General features: G+C 40.3%; 1 pseudogene; it reads left to right on the forward strand.

Moving 5' to 3' along the window:
* Positions 1–16503: 16503 nt before the first annotated feature.
* On the forward strand, positions 16504–19017 carry LOC149095514 (uncharacterized; annotated as a pseudogene).
* Positions 19018–21090: the final 2073 nt, after the last annotated feature.

Below are 21090 nucleotides of genomic sequence, written 5' to 3' on the forward strand. Positions count from 1 at the left end.
GTCCAGTGGATTATGTGTTTCTTACGCACAAGAAATAAAGTGAGAACGGTTAGGTAAAGTCCAGCGGATTTTGTGTTTCTTACGCGCAAGAAATAAAGTGAGAACGATTAGGGAAAGTATAGTGGATTTTGTGTTTTATACGCGTAAGAAATAAAGTGAGAACGATTAGCGAAAGTCCAGTGGATTTTGTGTTTCTTACGCGCAAGAAATAAAGTGAGAACCATTAGGGAAAGTATAGTGGATTTTGTGTTTCTTACGCGCAAGAAATAAAGTGAGAACGATTAGCGAAAGTCCAGTGGATTTTGTGTTTCTTACGCGCAAGAAATAAAGTGAGAACGATTAGCGAAAGTCCAGTGGATTTTGTGTTTGTTACGCTCAAGAAATAAAGTGAGAACCATTAGCGAAAGTCCAGTGGATTTTGTGTTTCTTACGCGCAAGAAATAAAGTGAGAACAATTAGGAAAAGTCCAGTGGATTTTGTGTTTCTTACGCGCAAGAAATAAAGTGAGAACGATTAGGGAAAGTCCAATGGATTTTGTGTTTTATACGCGCAAGAAATAAAGTGAGAACGATTAGCGAAAGTCCAGTGCATTATGTGTTTCTTACGCGTAAGAAATAAAGTGAGAACGATTAGGGAAAGTGCAGTGGATTTTGTGTTTCTTACGTGCAAGAAATAAAGTGAGAACGGTTAGCGAAAGTCCAGTGGATTTTGTGTTTCTTACGCGCAAGAAATAAAGTAAGAACCATTAGGGAAAGTATAGTGGATTTTGTGTTTCTTACGCGCAAGAAATAAAGTGAGAACGATTAGCGAAAGTCCAGTGGAATTTGTGTTTCTTACGCGCAAGAAATAAAGTGAGAACGATTAGCGAAAGTCCAGTGGATTTTGTGTTTGTTACGCTCAAGAAATAAAGTGAGAACCATTAGCGAAAGTCCAGTGGATTTTGTGTTTCTTACGCGCAAGAAATAAAGTGAGAACAATTAGGAAAAGTCCAGTGGATTTTGTGTTTCTTACGCGCAAGAAATAAAGTGAGAACGATTAGGGAAAGTCCAATGGATTTTGTGTTTTATACGCGCAAGAAATAAAGTGAGAACGATTAGCGAAAGTCCAGTGCATTATGTGTTTCTTACGCGTAAGAAATAAAGTGAGAACGATTAGGGAAAGTGCAGTGGATTTTGTGTTTCTTACGTGCAAGAAATAAAGTGAGAACGGTTAGCGAAAGTCCAGTGGATTTTGTGTTTCTTACGCGCAAGAAATACAGTGAGAACGATTAGGGAAAGTCCAGTGGATTTTGTGTTTCTTACGCGCAAGAAATAAAGTGAGAACGATTAGCGAAAGTCCAGTGGATTTTGTGCTTCTTCCGCGGAAAAGATAAAGTGAGAACGATTAGGGAAAGTTCAGTGGATTTTTTGTTTCTTACGCGCAAGAAATAAAGTGAGAACGATTAGCGAAAGTCCAGTGGATTTTGTGTTTCTTACGCGCAAGAAATAAAGTGAGAACGATTAGGGAAAGTCCAGTGGATTTTGTGTTTCTTACGCGCAAGAAATAGGTGAGAACGATTAGGGAAAGTCCAGGTGATTTTGTGTTTCTCACGAGCAAGAAATAAAGTGAAAACAATTAGCGAAAGTCCAGTGGATTTTGTGTTTCTTGCGCGCAAGAAATAAAGGGAGAACGATTAGCGAAAGTCCAGTGGATTTTGTGTTTCTTACGCGCAAGAAATAAAGTGAGAACGATTAGGGAAAGTCCAGTGGATTTCGTGTTTCTTACGCGCAAGAAATAAAGTGAGAACGATTAGTGAAAGTCCAGTGGATTTTGTGTTTCTTACGCGCAAGAAATACAGTGAGAACGATTAGGGAAAGTCCAGTGGATTTTGTGTTTCTTACGCGCAAGAAGTAAAGTGAGAACGATTAGCGAAAGTCCAGTGGATTTTGTGTTTCTTACGCGCAAGAAATAGGTGAGAACGATTAGGAAAAGTCCAGGTGATTTTGTGTTTCTCACGCGTAAGAAATAAAGTGAAAACAATTAGCGAAAGTCCAGTGGATTTTGTGTTTCTTGCGCGCAAGAAATAAAGGGAGAACGATTAGCGAAAGTCTAGTGGATTTTGTGTTTCTTACGTGCAAGAAATAAAGTGAGAACGATTAGGGAAAGTCCAGTGGATTATGTGTTTCTTACGCCCAAGAAATAAAGTGAGAACGATTAGCGAAAGTCCAGTAGATTATGTGTTTCTTACGCGCAAGAAATAAAGTGAGAACGATTAGGGAAAGTCCAGTGGATTTCGTGTGTCTTACGCGCAAGAAATAAAGTGAGAACGATTAGCGAAAGTCCAGTGGATTTTGTGTTTCTTACGCGCAAGAAATAAAGTGAGAACGATTAGGGAAAGTCCAGTGGATTTCGTGTTTCTTACGCGCAAGAAATAAAGTGAGAACGATTAGCGAAAGTCCAGTGGATTTTGTGTTTCTTATGCGCAAGAAATAAAGTGAGAACGCTTGGGGAAAGTCCAGTGGATTTTGTGTTTCTTACGCGCAAGAAATACAGTGAGAACGATTAGGGAAAGTCCAGTGGATTTTGTGTTTCTTACGCGCAAGAAGTAAAGTGAGAACGATTAGCGAAAGTCCAGTGGATTTTGTGTTTCTTACGCGCAAGAAATAAAGTTAGAACGATTAGGGAAAGTCCAGTGGATTTTGTGTTTCTTACGCGCAAAAAATAAAGTGAGAACGATTAGCGAAAGTCCAGTGGATTATGTGTTTCTTACGCACAAGAAATAAAGTGAGAACGGTTAGGTAAAGTCCAGCGGATTTTCTGTTTCTGTCGCGCAAGAAATAAAGTGAGAACGATTAGGGAAAGTATAGTGGATTTTGTGTTTTATACGCGCAAGAAATAAAGTGAGAACGATTAGCGAAAGTCCAGTGGATTTTGTGTTTCTTACGCGCAAGAAATAAAGTGAGAACCATTAGGGAAAGTATAGTGGATTTTGTGTTTCTTACGCGCAAGAAATAAAGTGAGAACGATTAGCGAAAGTCCAGTGGATTTTGTGTTTCTTACGCGCAAGAAATAAAGTGAGAACGATTAGGGAAAGTCCAGTGGATTTTGTGTTTGTTACGCTCAAGAAATAAAGTGAGAACCATTAGCGAAAGTCCAGTGGATTTTGTGTTTCTTACGCGCAAGAAATAAAGTGAGAACGATTAGGGAAAGTCCAATGGATTTTGTGTTTTATACGCGCAAGAAATAAAGTGAGAACGATTAGCGAAAGTCCAGTGCATTATGTGTTTCTTACGCGTAAGAAATAAAGTGAGAACGATTAGGGAAAGTGCAGTGGATTTTTTGTTTCTTACGTGCAAGAAATAAAGTGAGAACGGTTAGCGAAAGTCCAGTGGATTTTGTGTTTCTTACGCGCAAGAAATACAGTGAGAACGATTAGGGAAAGTCCAGTGGATTTTGTGTTTCTTACGCGCAAGAAATAAAGTGAGAACGATTAGCGAAAGTCCAGTGGATTTTGTGTTTCTTCCGCGGAAAAGATAAAGTGAGAACGATTAGGGAAAGTTCAGTGGATTTTTTATTTCTTACGCGCAAGAAATAAAGTGAGAACGATTAGCGAAAGTCCACTGGATTTTGTGTTTCTTACGCGCAAGAAATAAAGTGAGAACGATTAGGGAAAGTCCAGTGGATTTTGTGTTTCTTACGCGCAAGAAATAGGTGAGAACGATTAGGGGAAGTCCAGGTGATTTTGTGTTTCTCACGCGCAAGAAATAAAGTGAAAACAATTAGCGAAAGTCCAGTGGATTTTGTGTTTCTTGCGCGCAAGAAATAAAGGGAGAACGATTAGCGAAAGTCCAGTGGATTTTGTGTTTCTTACGTGCAAGAAATAAAGTGAGAACGATTAGGGAAAGTCCAGTGGATTATGTGTTTCTTACGCGCAAGAAATAAAGTGAGAACGATTAGCGAAAGTCCAGTAGATTATGTGTTTCTTACGCGCAAGAAATAAAGTGAGAACGATTAGCGAAAGTCCAGTGGATTTTGTGTTTCTTACGCGCAAGAAATAAAGTGAGAACGATTAGCGAAAGTCCAGTGGATTTTGTGTTTCTTGCGCGCAAGAGATAAAGTGAGAACGATTAGGGAAAGTCCAGTGGATTTTTTGTTTCTTACGCGCAAGAAATAAAGTGAGAACGATTAGCGAAAGTCCAGTGGATTTTGTGTTCCTTACGCGCAAGAAACAAAGTGACAACGATTAGGGATAGTCCAGTGGATTTTGTGGTTCTTACGCGCAAGAAATAAAGTGAGAACGATTAGGGAAAGTCCAGTGGATTTTGTGTTTCTCACGCGCAAGAAATAAAGTGAAAACAATTAGCGAAAGTCCAGTGGATTATGTGTTTCATGCGCGCAAGAAATAAAGTGAGAACGATTAGCGAAAGTCCAGTGGATTTTGTGTTTCTTACGCTCAAGAAACAAAGTGAGAACCATTAGCGAAAGTCCAGTGGATTTTGTGTTTCTTACGCGCAAGAAATAAAGTGAGAACGATTAGGGAAAGTCCAGTGGATTTTTTGTTTCTTACGCGCAAGAAATAAAGTGAGAACGATTAGCGAAAGTCCAGTGGATTTTGTGTTCCTTACGCGCAAGAAACAAAGTGAGAACGATTAGGGATAGTCCAGTGGATTTTGTGGTTCTTACGCGCAAGAAATAAAGTGAGAACGATTAGGGAAAGTCCAGTGGATTTTGTGTTTCTCACGCGCAAGAAATAAAGTGAAAACAATTAGCGAAAGTCCAGTGGATTTTGTGTTTCTTGCGCGCAAGAAATAAAGTGAGAACGATTAGCGAAAGTCCAGTGGATTTTGTGTTTCTTACGCTCAAGAAACAAAATGAGAACCATTAGCGAAAGTCCAGTGGATTTTGTGTTTTTTACGCGCAAGAAATAAAGTGAGAACGATTAGGGAAAGTCCAGTAGATTTTGTGTTTTATACGCGTAAGAAATAAGTGAGAACCATTAGCGAAAGTCCAGTGGATTATGTGTTTCTTACGCCCAAGAAATAAAGTGAGAACGATTAGCGAAAGTCCAGTGGATTATGTGTTTCTTACGCGCAAGAAATAAAGTGAGAGCGATTAGGTAAAGTCCAATGGATTTTGTGTTTCTTACGCGCAAGAAATAAAGTGAGAACGATTAGGTAAAGTCCAGTGGATTTTGTGTTTCTTACGCGCAAGAAATAAAGTGAGAACGATTAGCGAAAGTCCAGTGGATTTTGTGTTTCTTACGCGCAAGAAATACAGTGAGAACGATTAGGGAAAGTCCAGTGGATTTTGTGTTTCTTACGCGCAAGAAACAAAGTGAGAACGATTAGCGAAAGTCCAGTGGATTTTTTGTTTCTTACGCGCAAGAAATAAAGTGAGAACGATTAGGGAAAGTCAAGTGGATTTTGTGTTTCTTACGCGCAAGAAATAAAGTGAGAACGATTAGGGAAAGTCCAGTGGATTTTGTGTTTGTTACGCTCAAGAAATAAAGTGAGAACCATTAGCGAAAGTCCAGTGGATTTTGTGTTTCTTACGCGCAAGAAATAAAGTGAGAACGATTAGGGAAAGTCCAATGGATTTTGTGTTTTATACGCGCAAGAAATAAAGTGAGAACGATTAGCGAAAGTCCAGTGCATTATGTGTTTCTTACGCGTAAGAAATAAAGTGAGAACGATTAGGGAAAGTGCAGTGGATTTTGTGTTTCTTACGTGCAAGAAATAAAGTGAGAACGGTTAGCGAAAGTCCAGTGGATTTTGTGTTTCTTACGCGCAAGAAATACAGTGAGAACGATTAGGGAAAGTCCAGTGGATTTTGTGTTTCTTACGCGCAAGAAATAAAGTGAGAACGATTAGCGAAAGTCCAGTGGATTTTGTGTTTCTTCCGCGGAAAAGATAAAGTGAGAACGATTAGGGAAAGTTCAGTGGATTTTTTATTTCTTACGCGCAAGAAATAAAGTGAGAACGATTAGCGAAAGTCCAGTGGATTTTGTGTTTCTTACGCGCAAGAAATAAAGTGAGAACGATTAGGGAAAGTCCAGTGGATTTTGTGTTTCTTACGCGCAAGAAATAGGTGAGAACGATTAGGGGAAGTCCAGGTGATTTTGTGTTTCTCACGCGCAAGAAATAAAGTGAAAACAATTAGCGAAAGTCCAGTGGATTTTGTGTTTCTTGCGCGCAAGAAATAAAGGGAGAACGATTAGCGAAAGTCCAGTGGATTTTGTGTTTCTTACGTGCAAGAAATAAAGTGAGAACGATTAGGGAAAGTCCAGTGGATTATGTGTTTCTTACGCGCAAGAAATAAAGTGAGAACGATTAGCGAAAGTCCAGTAGATTATGTGTTTCTTACGCGCAAGAAATAAAGTGAGAACGATTAGCGAAAGTCCAGTGGATTTTGTGTTTCTTACGCGCAAGAAATAAAGTGAGAACGATTAGCGAAAGTCCAGTGGATTTTGTTTTTCTTGCGCGCAAGAGATAAAGTGAGAACGATTAGGGAAAGTCCAGTGGATTTTTTGTTTCTTACGCGCAAGAAATAAAGTGAGAACGATTAGCGAAAGTCCAGTGGATTTTGTGTTCCTTACGCGCAAGAAACAAAGTGACAACGATTAGGGATAGTCCAGTGGATTTTGTGGTTCTTACGCGCAAGAAATAAAGTGAGAACGATTAGGGAAAGTCCAGTGGATTTTGTGTTTCTCACGCGCAAGAAATAAAGTGAAAACAATTAGCGAAAGTCCAGTGGATTTTGTGTTTCATGCGCGCAAGAAATAAAGTGAGAACGATTAGCGAAAGTCCAGTGGATTTTGTGTTTCTTACGCTCAAGAAACAAAGTGAGAACCATTAGCGAAAGTCCAGTGGATTTTGTGTTTCTTACGCGCAAGAAATAAAGTGAGAACGATTAGGGAAAGTCCAGTGGATTTTTTGTTTCTTACGCGCAAGAAATAAAGTGAGAACGATTAGCGAAAGTCCAGTGGATTTTGTGTTCCTTACGCGCAAGAAACAAAGTGAGAACGATTAGGGATAGTCCAGTGGATTTTGTGGTTCTTACGCGCAAGAAATAAAGTGAGAACGATTAGGGAAAGTCCAGTGGATTTTGTGTTTCTCACGCGCAAGAAATAAAGTGAAAACAATTAGCGAAAGTCCAGTGGATTTTGTGTTTCTTGCGCGCAAGAAATAAAGTGAGAACGATTAGCGAAAGTCCAGTGGATTTTGTGTTTCTTACGCTCAAGAAACAAAATGAGAACCATTAGCGAAAGTCCAGTGGATTTTGTGTTTTTTACGCGCAAGAAATAAAGTGAGAACGATTAGGGAAAGTCCAGTAGATTTTGTGTTTTATACGCGTAAGAAATAAGTGAGAACCATTAGCGAAAGTCCAGTGGATTATGTGTTTCTTACGCCCAAGAAATAAAGTGAGAACGATTAGCGAAAGTCCAGTGGATTATGTGTTTCTTACGCGCAAGAAATAAAGTGAGAGCGATTAGGTAAAGTCCAATGGATTTTGTGTTTCTTACGCGCAAGAAATAAAGTGAGAACGATTAGGTAAAGTCCAGTGGATTTTGTGTTTCTTACGCGCAAGAAATAAAGTGAGAACGATTAGCGAAAGTCCAGTGGATTTTGTGTTTCTTACGCGCAAGAAATACAGTGAGAACGATTAGGGAAAGTCCAGTGGATTTTGTGTTTCTTACGCGCAAGAAACAAAGTGAGAACGATTAGCGAAAGTCCAGTGGATTTTTTGTTTCTTACGCGCAAGAAATAAAGTGAGAACGATTAGGGAAAGTCAAGTGGATTTTGTGTTTCTTACGCGCAAGAAATAAAGTGAGAACGATTAGGGAAAGTCCAGTGGATTTTGTGTTTTTTACGCGCAAGAAATAAAGTGAGAACGATTAGGGAAAGTCCAGTGGATTTTGTGTTTCTCACACGCAAGAAATAAAGTGAGAACGGTTAGCGAAAGTCCAGTGGATTTTGTGTTTCTTGCGCGCAAGAAATAAAGGGAGAACGATTAGCGAAAGTCCAGTGGATTTTGTGTTTCTTACGTGCAAGAAATAAATTGAGAACGATTAGGGAAAGTCCAGTGGATTATGTGTTTCTTACGCGCAAGAAATAAAGTGAGAACGATTCGCGAAAGTCCAGTAGATTATGTGTTTCTTATGCGCAAGAAATAAAGTGAGAACGATTAGGGAAAGTCCAGTGGATTATGTGCGTCTTACGCGCAAGAAGTAAAGTGAGAACGATTAGGGAAAGTCCAGTGCATTTTTTGTTTCTTACGTGCAAGAAATAAATTGAGAACGATTAGGGAAAGTCCAGTGGATTATGTGTTTCTTACGCGCAAGAAATAGAGTGATTAGGGAAAGTCCAGTGGATTATGTGTTTCTTACGCGCAAGAAATAAAGTGAGAACGATTCGCGAAAGTCCAGTAGATTATGTGTTTCTTATGCGCAAGAAATAAAGTGAGAACGATTAGGGAAAGTCCAGTGGATTATGTGCTTCTTACGCGCAAGAAGTAAAGTGAGAACGATTAGGGAAAGTCCAGTGCATTTTTTGTTTCTTACGCGCAAGAAATAAATTGAGAACGATTAGGGAAAGTCCAGTGGATTATGTGTTTCTTACGCGCAAGAAATAGAGTGATTAGGGAAAGTCCAGTGGATTATGTGTTTCTTACGCGCAAGAAATAAAGTGAGAACGATTCGCGAAAGTCCAGTAGATTATGTGTTTCTTATGCGCAAGAAATAAAGTGAGAACGATTAGCGAAAGTCCAGTGGATTTTGTGTTTCTTACGCGCAAGAAATAAAGTGGGAACGATTAGCGAAAGTCCAGTGGATTTTGTGTTTCGTCCGCGCAAGAGATAAAGTGAGAACGATTAGGGAAAGTCCAGTGGATTTTTTGTTTCTTACGCGCAAGAAATAAAGTGAGAACGATTAGCGAAAGTCCAGTGGATTTTGTGTTTCTTACGCGCAAGAAATAAAGTGAGAACGATTAGGGAAAGTCCAGTGGATTTTGTGGTTCTTACGCGCAAGAAATAAAGTGAGAACGATTAGGGAAAGTCCAGTGGATTTTGTGTTTCTCACGCGCAAGAAATAAAGTGAAAAGAATTAGCGAAAGTCCAGTGGATTTTGTGTTTCTTGCGCGCAAGAAATAAAGTGAGAACGATTAGCGAAAGTCCAGTGGATTTTGTGTTTCTTACGTGCAAGAAATAAATTGAGAACGATTAGGGAAAGTCCAGTGGATTATGTGTTTCTTACGCGCAAGAAATAAAGTGAGAACGATTCGCGAAAGTCCAGTAGATTATGTGTTTCTTATGCGCAAGAAATAAAGTGAGAACGATTAGGGAAAGTCCAGTGGATTATGTGCTTCTTACGCGCAAGAAGTAAAGTGAGAACGATTAGGGAAAGTCCAGTGCATTTTTTGTTTCTTACGCGCAAGAAATAAAGTGAGAACGATTAGGGAAAGTCCAGTGGATTTAAACCTCTTAAAGTTCGGGAAAAGCAAAGCTTAGACTCAAAGCAAACAAGTCTCGATAACGCAGAAAATAAATCTGTTAGATGGACGGCAATACGGGAAAGGTTTACCCGAAACATCAACCACAACAGCGACAGCAAAATACAAACAAATTGGAAAAAATCCAAAAAATTCAAAAATCAGTCAATCAATTTAAGAAAAAGTATTGCGGCACCAAACAGCTTGGAAAAAAAACGAAGAAGACCAAGAAATGAAAAGAAAAAGAAATTTAAAAAATCAATCAATCAATAAAAAAATAAAAAATAAACCAAAGCGGGTTAAAAAAAACCAAAAAAAAATTAGAACTAAATAAGTCAATCGATTAATTAAACCAACAAAAATATTCGGCGTGGCTGGGATTTTCTTCCCGGCCCGAGTTCGAATCTCAATCGGGGGAGAAGTTATTCGACCCCCAAGCCGTTCGAGAATAACCCCTTTAATAACATATTGAGACTTGAACTCACGACCGCCAGATGCGACCCTGGATCAGCCGCGCGCAGCCCATCCCGCAGGACCACCTGGAAATCCCTTGGGTTGTTGCTAACAAATTAAGATGTGTATAGTACGTGCTGATATGCTAGTTTCCGGTTCCGCTTAGTCAAAGAGTGGGACTGTATTCTGCTAGTTATAGACCTGAGGCTAGAAACTCCAGCGTTATATATTCGTTACCGTCGTCAGCCAGAATTGCGCATTTTTCAGCCCAAATTGAGGCGTATTCGGACAGGATTCCAAACAGTTAGCAAGCCAAAAGGTAACGGTTGGAAATTTGAAAACAGACATACACTTCAAAACTAATTGTAATTGCTGAGTATCGTTGGCGAATGCTGCTTGTCATTGCGCGCTTATTCAATTCAAAGATATCGCTATGTCTGCCAAGTTAAGCGGTACCGCACAACTTAAGATTTGCTTACAGTTGGTGGACTCACTGCGAACGAGAACGGGTGTTTTCCTATGCGGTGTTTGCTACAATTTATCCATACACGATGTAGCTGAGCTGATCGGCCACTTCTCTCGAGGTCGCATAAAGCCTTCTACATCCTCAATCAACGACATTTCAAGAAAACCAGCCAATATGTATTCTGCGTAAGCCAGAGGTTGGCCCATGTTAATTGTTTATGTCGCTATTGGCCGCTGGAAAACCGAGTCATGGAATTGCTTCCCACTAACAAATCGTTTAGGCCCTGAACTGCCTCGGTCTTAAAACTCTTAAAGTTCGGGAAAAGCAAAGCTTAGACTCAAAGCAAACAAGTCTCGATAACGCAGAAAATAAATCTGTTAGATGGACGGCAATACGGGAAACGTTTACCCGAAACATCAACCACAACAGCGACAGCAAAATACAAACAAATTGGAAAAAATCCAAAAAATCAGTCAATCAATTTAAGAAAAACTATTGCGGCACCAAACAGCTTGGAAAAAAAACGAAGAAGACCAAGAAATGAAAAGAAAAAGAAATTTAAAAAATCAATCAATCAATAAAAAAATAAAAAATAAACCAAAGTAAAGTGGGGCTATACTCGGCCTAGAAGCTCCTAAACGGAGCGTTCAAATATTTTACCTCTGTCCATTTTACTGAAAACCAAGGCCATCACGAGTTACTTTATATTCCCCGGGACTTTAAAATATCCTGCAAGTTCCTGGAAATCGACCTAAATTTGGTGAAAATCGCCCTGCGCATAGGGCGCTTTCGGCTACCTTTTCTTACTCTTAAAGTGAAGTGGTGCAATAATTTGGCCTAGAACCTCAATATCAAGTGTTCAAATATATTTCCTCTGTCCATTTCACTGAAGACCACGGCAATCAAGTGTTAGTTTAGAGTCCCCGAGACTGGAAAATATCCCCGAAATTCTTGGAAATCGACCCAAAGTTGGTGGAAATCGCCCTGCGCGTAAGGCGATCTCGGCTACCGTTTCTTACTCTTAAATTAAAGTGTAGCTATACTTCGGCCTAGAAGATCGAAACCGAGCGCTCAAATATTGTTTCTCTGTCAATTTCTCTAATAACCAAGGCCATCAAGAGTTAGCTTAGAGACCCCAGGACTGGAAAATATTCCGTAACTTCCTGGAAATCGACCCAAAGTTGGTGAAAATCGCCCTGCCCGTAAGGCGATCTCGCCTACCTTTTCTCACTCTTAACGTGAAGTGGGGCTATATTTCGGCCTAGAAGCTCGTAACCGAGCGTTCAAATATTTTTCCTCTGTCCATTTCACTGACAAGCAAGGCAATCACGAGCTAGTTTAGAGTCCTCGGGACGGAAAATATTCCGGAAATTCCTGGAAATCGACCCAAAGTTGGTGAAAATCGCCCTGCTCGTAAGGCGGTCTCGGCAGCCTTTTCTCACTCTTGATATGAAGTGGGGCTATATTTCGGCCTAGAAGCTCGAAACCTCTGTCCATTTTACTGAAACCAAGGCCATCACAAGTTAGTTTAGAGTCCCCAGAACTGGAAAATATCCCGCTAATTCCTGGAAATCGGCCCAAAGTTGGTGAAAATCGCCGTACGCGTTAGGCGGTCTGGGCTACCTTTTCTCACTCTTAAAGTGAACTGGGGCTATATTTCGGCCTAAAAGCCCTAAACCGAGCGTTCAACTATTTTCCTCTGGCCAATTCACTGAAAACCAAGGCGATTACGCGTTAGTTTAGACTCCCCAGGACTGGAAAATATAACGCAAGTTCTTGCAAATCGACACAAAGCTGGTAAAAATCGCCCTGCGCGTAAGGCGGTCTCGCCTACCTTCTCTCACTCTTAAAGTGAAGTGGGGCTATATTTTGGCCTAGAAGCTCGAAACCGAGCGTTCAAATATTTTTCCTCTGTTTATTTCACTGAAAACCGAGGCCATCACCAGTTACTTTAGAATCCCTGGGACTGGAAAACATCTCGCTAATTCCTTAAAATCGGCCCAAAGTTGGTGAAAATCGCCGTGCGCGTTAGGCGGTCTCGGCTACCTTTTCTCACTCTTAAAGTGAAGTGGAGCTATATTTCGGCCTAGAAGCCCGAAACCGAGCCAAACAGAGCGTTCAACTATTTTTCCTCTGTCCACTTCACTGAAAACCAAGGCCATCACGAGTTAGTTTAGATTCCCCAGGACTCGAAAATATAACGCAAGTTCCTGGAAATCGACCGAAAGTTGGTAAAAATCGCTCTGCGCGTAAGGCGGTCTCGGCTACCTTCTCTCACTCTTAAAGTGAAGTGGGGCTATATTTTGGCCTAGAAGCTCCAAACCGAGCGTTCAAATATTTTTCCTCTGTCCATTTCACTAAAAACCAAGGCCATCACGAGTTAGTTTAGAGTCCCTGAGACTGGAAAATATCACCCAAGTTCCGTCAAATCGAGCCAAAGATTTTCAAAATCACGATGCGCTTAAGGCGGTGTCGCCGGTGTCCCCAGTCCCGGGGATTCTAAACGAACTCTTGATGGCCTTGGTTTGCAGAGAAATAGACACAGCTAAAATGATCGCATGCTCGGTTTCGAGCTTTTAGGCCCAAATATAGCCCCACTTTATTTTAAGACTGAAAGAGTAGCCGACACCGCCTAACGCGCATCGTATTCTTGACAAACTCTGGATCGAGTTGCCGGAACTTGGGATATATTTTCCAGTCTCGGGGGACTCTAAAATAACTCCTGATGGCCTTTGTTTACGCAGAAATAAACACAGGTAAAACGATCGCACGCTCAGGTTTGAGCTTTTAGGCCGAAATATCGCCCCACTTCATTTTAAGACTGAAAGAGTAGCGGAGAACGCCTTGCGCGCATCGTAATCTTGACCAACTTTGGCTCGATTGGCCGGAACTTGGGGGATATTTTCCAAACCCAGGGACTCTAAACTAACTCTTGATTGCCTTGGTTTGCACAGAAATGGACACAGGTAAAACGATCTTTGCTTGGTCTCGAGCTTTTAGGCCGAAATCTAGCAAATCGAAAGGAAAGCGAGCCAAAGTTGGTCTGGGCTACTCTTTTAGTCTTAAAATAAAGTGGGGCTATATTTCGCCCTAAAACCTCGAAACCGAGCGTGTGATCTTTTTACCTGTGTCCATCCCTCTGCAAACCAAGGCCATCAGGAGTTAGTTTAGAGTCTCCGGGACTGGAAAATATCCCCCAAGTTCCAGGAAATCGAGCCAAACTTGGTCAAGGTCAAGATCCGCGCAAGGCGGTCTCGGCTACTCTTTCGGTCTTAAAATTAGGCGGGGCTATATTTCGGCCTAAAAGTTCGTAATCAAGCAAGGGATCGTTTTACTTGTGTCCATTTCTCTGCAAACCAAGCCCATCAGGAGTTAGTATAGAGTCCTTGGGACTGGAAAATATCCCCCAAGTTTTTGGAAATCGAGTCAAATTTGGTCAAAGTCACAATGCGTGTAAGGTGGTCTCGGCTACTCTTTCAGTGTTAAAATGAAGTGGGGCTATATTTCTGCGTAAAAGCTGGAAACCGAGCGTGCGTTCGTTTTACCTGTGTCCATTTCTCTGCAAACCAAAGCCATCAGGAGTTAGTTTTGAGTCCCCGGGACTGGAAAATACCCCGCATGTTCCAGAAAATCAAGTCAAAGTTGGTCAAGATCAGGATGCACGTAAGGCGGTCTCGGCTACTCTTTCAGGCTTAAAATGAAGTGGGGCTATATTTTGGCCTAAAAGCTCGAGTTCGAGCGTGCGATCCTCTTACCTGTGTCCATTTCTCTGCAAACCAAGGCCATCAGTAGTTAGGTTAGAGTCTCCGGGAATGGAAAATATCCCACAAGTTCCGGGAAAGCAAGCCAAAGTTGCTCAAGATCACGATGCGCGCAAGGCGGTTTTGTCTACTCTTCCAGGCTTAAAACGAAGTGGGGCTATATTTCGGCCTAAAAGCTCGAAACCGAGCGAGCAATCGTTTTACATGTGTCTATTTCTCTGCAAACCAAAGGCATCAGGAGTTACTTTAGAAAATCCGGGAGTGTAAAATATCCCCCAAGCTCCGGCAAATCGAGCCAAAGTTGGTCAAGATCTCGATGCGTAAAAAGTCCGGCAAATCGAGGCAAAGTTGGTCAAAATCTTAATGCGCGTTAGGAGGTCTCGGCTACTCTTTTAGTCTTAAAATGAAGTAGGGCTATATTTCGGCCTAAAAGCTCGAAACCGAGCGTGCGATAGTTTGACATGTGTCCATTTCTCTGCAAACCAAGGCCATGAGGGGTTAGTTTAGGGTCCGCGGGACTGGAAAATATCCCCCAAGTTCCGCCAAATCGAGGCAAACTTGGTCAAGATCACGATGCGTAGAAGGCGGTCTCGGCTACTCTATCAGTCTTGAAATGAAGTGGCGCTATATTTCGGCCGAAAACCTCGAAACCGATCGTGCGAACGTTTTATCTGTGTCCATTTCTCTGCAGACCAAGACCATCAGGAGTTAGTTAAGAGTTCCCGGGACTGGAAAATATCCTCCAAGTTCCGTGAAATCGAGCCACAATTGATCAAAATCACCCTGCACGGAAGGTGGTTTTGGCTACTCTATCATTCTGAAAATGATGTGGGGCTATATTTCGGCCTAGAAGTTCAAAACCGAGCGTTCAATAATTTTTCCTGTCTCCATTTCACTAAAAACCAAGGCCATCACCAGTTAGTTTAGAGCTCCTGGGATTGGAAATATCCCCCAAGTTCCCGCAAATCGAGCCAAAGTTAGTCAAAATCATGATGCGCGTAAGCCGATCTCGGGTACTCTATCAGTTTTAAAATGAAGTGGCGCTGTATTTCGGCCTAGAAGCTCGAAACCAAGCGTTCAAATATTTTTCCTCTGTCCATTTCACTGAAAACCAAGGACATCGCCACTTAGGTTAGAGTCCCTGAGACTGGAAAATATTCCTTAAGTTCCGCCAAATCGAGCAAAATTTGGTCAAAATTACGATGCGCGCAAGGCGGTCTCGGCTACTCTATAAGTCTTAAAATAAAGTGGGGCTATATTTTGATTTAGAAGCTCAAAACCGAGCGTTCAAATATTTTTCCTCTGTCCATTTCACTGAAAACCAAGGCCATCACCAGTTAGTTTAGAGTCCCTCGGACTGGAAAATATCTCCCAAGTTCCGGCAAATGGAGCCAAATTTGCTCAAAATCAAGATTCGCGTAGGGCGGTCTTGCTACTCTATCAGTGTTAAAATAAAAAGGGGCTATAGTTCGCTCTAGAAGCTCGAAACGGAGCGTTCAAATATTTTTCCTCTGTCCATTTCACTAAAACCCAGGCCATCACCAGTTAGTTTAGAGTCCCTGGGACTGGAAAATATCTCCCAAGTTCCGGCAAATGGAGCCAAATTTGCTCAAAATCCAGATTCGCGTAGGGCGGTCTTGCTACTCTATCAGTGTTAAAATAAAAAGGGGCTATAGTTCGCTCTAGAAGCTCGAAACGGAGCGTTCAAATATTTTTTCTCTGTCCATTTCACTGAAAACCAAGACCATCACGAGTTAGTTTAGAGTCCCTGGGACTGGAAAATATCCCCCAAGTACAGGCAAATCAAGCCAAAGTTGGTCAAAATCACGATGCGCGTGAGGCGGTCTCGGCTACTCTATCAGTCTTAACATGAAGTGGGGCTATATTTCGGCGTAGAAGCTCGAAACTGAGCCTTTAAATATTTTTCCTTTCTCCCTTTCACTGTAAACCAAGGCCATCACGAGTTAGTTTAGAGTCCCTGGGACTGGAAAATATCCCCGAAGTTCCGGCAGATCGGGCCAAAGTTGGACAAAATCACGATGCGCGTAAGGCGGTCTCAGCGGTCGATTTTCAGCAACTTGAGGGAAATTTTCCAGACCCAGGGACTCTTACCTAACTCGTAATGGGCTTGGTTTTCGGTAAAATCGACAGACGCAAAGGGATCGCACGCTCAGTTTCGAGCTTCTAGGCCAAAATAGAGCCCCACTTCATTTTATGACTGAAAAAGTAGCCTAGAGCGGCTCACGCGCAGCGTGAGTTTGACCCAACGTTGGGTCGATTCTCTGGAACTTAAGTTTAAATGCTTGGTGTACTTTACATGCTTGGTGTACTTTACTTGCTTGATGTACTTTAATTGCCTGGTGTACTTTACTTGCTTGATGTACTTTACTTGCTTTGTGTACTTTAATTGCTTGATGTACTTTACTTGCTTGATGTACTTTACTTGCTTGATGTACTTTACTTGCTTGATGTACTTTACTTGCTTGATTTCCTTTAATTGCTTGATGTACTTTACTTGCTTGATTTACTTTAATTGCTTGGTGTACTTTACTTCCTTGATGTACTTTACTTGCTTGATGTACTTTAATTGCTTGGTGTACTTTACTTCCTTTATGTACTTTACTTGCTTGATGTACTTTACTTGCTTGATGTACTTTACTTGCTTGATTTACTTTAATTGCTTGGTGTACTTTACTTGCTTGATGTACCTTAATTCCTTAATGTACTTTACTTGCTTGGTGTACTTTAATTGCTTGATGTACTTTAATTGCTTGGTGTAGTTTACTTGCTTGATGTACCTTAATTCCTTAATGTACTTTACTTGCTTGGTGTACTTTAATTGCTTGATGTACTTTAATTGCTTGGTGTACTTTACCTGCGTGATTTACTTTACTTGCTTGGTGTACTTTACTTGCTTGATGTACTTTACTTGCTTGATGTACTTTACTTGCTTGATGTACTTTACTTGCTTGATGTACTTTACTTGCTTGATGTACTTTACTTGCTTGATTTCCTTTAATTGCTTGGTGTACTTTACTTCCTTGATGTACTTTACTTGCTTGATGTACTTTACTTGCTTGATGTACTTTACTTGCTTGATTTACTTTAATTGCTTGGTGTACTTTACTTGCTTGGTGTACACTACTCGCTTGATGTACTTTACTTGCTTGGTGTACTTTACGTGCCTGGTGTACTTTAATTACTTTGTTTACTTTAATTGCTTGGTGTACTTTACTTGCTTTGTGTACTTTAATTGCTTGATGTACTTTAATTGCTTGGTGTACTTTACTTGCTTGATGTACCTTAATTCCTTAATGTAGTTTATTTGCTTGGTGTACTTTACTTGCTTTGTGTACTTTAATTGCTTGATGTACTTTAATTGCTTGGTGTGCTTTACTTGCTTGATGTACCTTAATTCCTTAATGTAGTTTATTTGCTTGGTGTACTTTACTTGCTTGATATACTTTACTTGCTTGGTGTACTTTACTTGCTTGATGTACTTTACTTGCTTGATGTACTTTACTTGCTTGATGTACCTTAATTCCTTAATGTAGTTTATTTGCTTGGTGTACTTTACTTGCTTTGTGTACTTTAATTGCTTGATGTACTTTAATTGCTTGGTGTGCTTTACTTGCTTGATGTACCTTAATTCCTTAATGTAGTTTATTTGCTTGGTGTACTTTACTTGCTTGATATACTTTACTTGCTTGGTGTACTTTACTTGCTTGATGTACTTTACTTGCTTGATGTACTTTACTTGCTTGATGTACTTTACTTGCTTGATTTCCTTTAATTGCTTGATGTACTTTACTTGCTTGATTTCCTTTAATTGCTTGGTGTACTTTACTTCCTTGATGTACTTTACTTGCTTGATGTACTTTACTTGCTTGATGTACTTTACTTGCTTGATGTACTTTACTTGCTTGATTTACTTTAATTGCTTGGTGTACTTTACTTGCTTGGTGTACACTACTCGCTTGATGTACTTTACTTGCTTGGTGTACTTTACGTGCCTGGTGTACTTTAATTACTTTGTTTACTTTAATTGCTTGGTGTACTTTACTTGCTTTGTGTACTTTAATTGCTTGATGTACTTTAATTGCTTGGTGTACTTTACTTGCTTGATGTACCTTAATTCCTTAATGTAGTTTATTTGCTTGGTGTACTTTACTTGCTTGATATACTTTACTTGCTTGGTGTACTTTACTTGCTTGATGTACTTTACTTGCTTGATGTACTTTACTTGCTTGATGTACCTTAATTCCTTAATGTAGTTTATTTGCTTGGTGTACTTTACTTGCTTGATGTACTTTACTTGCTTGATGTACTTTACTTGCTTGATTTCCTTTAATTGCTTGATGTACTTTACTTGCTTGATTTACTTTAATTGCTTGGTGTACTTTACTTCCTTGATGTACTTTACTTGCTTGATGTACTTTAATTGCTTGGTGTACTTTACTTGCTTGATGTACTTTACTTGCTTGATGTACTTTACTTGCTTGATGTACTTTACTTGCTTGATTTACTTTAATTGCTTGGTGTACTTTACTTGCTTGATGTACCTTAATTCCTTAATGTACTTTACTTGCTTGGTGTACTTTAATTGCTTGATGTACTTTAATTGCTTGGTGTAGTTTACTTGCTTGATGTACCTTAATTCCTTAATGTACTTTACTTGCTTGGTGTACTTTAATTGCTTGATGTACTTTAATTGCTTGGTGTACTTTACCTGCTTGATGTACTTTACTTGCTTGGTGTACTTTACTTGCTTGATGTACTTTACTTGCTTGATGTACTTTACTTGCTTGATGTACTTTACTTGCTTGATGTACTTTACTTGCTTGATGTACTTTACTTGCTTGATTTCCTTTAATTGCTTGGTGTACTTTACTTCCTTGATGTACTTTACTTGCTTGATGTAGTTTACTTGCTTGATGTACTTTACTTGCTTGATTTACTTTAATTGCTTGGTGTACTTTACTTGCTTGGTGTACACTACTCGCTTGATGTACTTTACTTGCTTGGTGTACTTTACGTGCCTGGTGTACTTTAATTACTTTGTTTACTTTAATTGCTTGGTGTACTTTACTTGCTTTGTGTACTTTACTTGCTTGATGTACTTTCCTTGCTTGGCTTACCGTACTTGCTCGGTGTACTTTACTTGCTTGGTGTACTTAACTTGCTTGCTGTTCTTTACTTACTTGGTGTACGTTAATACAGGTGAAACTTGTATTAAGTGGACACCCTTTGGACCCTCGCTAATGTCCTCTTGATATGGGTTGTTCGCTCTAAGCAGGTTCAAATATATTGTGCAATAATATTAACCCGTTTGTAACATATTGTAACATATTGTAAGATCAAGGACTGCCGGTAGCACAATTTCCAGTCATTCAATGCATCAATCTGGAATAATCTGCTTAGCTTTAATATGACATCGGTGAACAATGTTGACGGAGTCTGAGCTGGGCTTTCAGAATTAAAAAGCCCTTGAAGTGTCTGCTTATTACAGGTTTTGTGCAACAAAATGGGTTAATATTGGTGTCCGTGTCCGCTTAACTGAGGTGTCCGCTGAATGCACGTTTATTTTGGAGTAAATGTAAGAAAAAAAGGTGGGACTTGAGCAGGTGTCCATTTAATAGAGTGTGTCCGCTTAATATGGGGTCCGCTTAATACAGGTTTCACTGTACATACTTGAGACTTTTCGCTATCTCGATCAAGATGTTTTTGCGTACTGTTAATTCGTTGATTACTAAAGATGCGTTCCTTACTTTCGAGCTGTTGTTACTCAGAAGAGGCTAATTCAGGGGGTGGAGAGAGGGGTTTCTACCCTATATAAGGTATGTGCCGCCTTTTTGAAGGCTATGGCTTGTCAACCGTTTTGGTTTGAAAATGGGTAGAATGATTTCGCCGGTTTGGTCCGCGAAAGTATGGCTTAATTTTAAATAAACCATAATATAGACATTACTTGAAATTTATGTCTCTTTTTGTCGAGTTTATCATCTTCAAACAAAAACGAGAGGAATCAATTTTAATACCACGATAAAGCGCGATTTGCCTCGCAGAATACACTGAACGGTCATGCATATTTGAAAACAGCATTTTAGAGGTCAAGCCTAGAAAAGGGTATGAAAAGTGACATTTATTGGTCTGAAATGGGGTCAGGATTTGGAGAACTGGACGGCACCCGCCAACCAATGATTCCAAGGAATACTGCACCCCCTTCCGGTATTTGGGAAGCCTACAGTGTTTATTATTTTAAAGTGCTCTACAGCCTGCGAATGCAGACGTATTTCCGACTGTCGCTTGTCTACACCGAAAAATAACGTCAGCGAACTCGAGCCAGAAAACGGTTCTGTGACATAGCAACTTTTGTTTTCTGTTGGCCAATCAGATTTCATGATAGAATTAAACTCGAGTGGCTCGCGGCTAATCTCATACCCAGATTTCACTCTGTTTGACCCTGAGAAGTGAAATCTCCCTTCTGCTTGGTCTTGGAAGATCTGGGTTCTAGATTAATTCGCGGCTCCCCCGCTCGATGGTCGATTAATAAAACACCAACGAATATTTCTCATGTTTTCATTCCGCCGTTCCTCACTAACCAAACGCCTGGAACAGGCTATTTGCAGTTAACTGTAAGTCCGCATGTGTTAATTACACTGGACACCAACCGGAGGTGCACCAATCTCTGGTGGTTTCAAGTACGAAATTTGAAGCTAAAATTTGAAAGTTCTAACAAAAAAATTCTGTAATAGGAGATTTCGAGTCCACATGGAGGAGGGTGGCTCACTATGGAAAAGGACTACTTTTCGGCGGAAAGGGGGACAAGACATGCTTTACAGCTGAAGAGTAAATGATTGCCATGCCGTCCCACATGTTTAATACCAAAAGAAAATATTCACTGTCAGTTTTGCTTTTTGTGCTCATGTTGACTTCATAAAATATCCAA

This window comes from Orbicella faveolata, unplaced genomic scaffold (genome assembly GCF_042242905.1).
Source record: "Orbicella faveolata isolate gen_17 unplaced genomic scaffold, um_ofav_v1 contig_50, whole genome shotgun sequence".
Classification (NCBI taxonomy): domain Eukaryota; kingdom Metazoa; phylum Cnidaria; class Anthozoa; order Scleractinia; family Merulinidae; genus Orbicella; species Orbicella faveolata.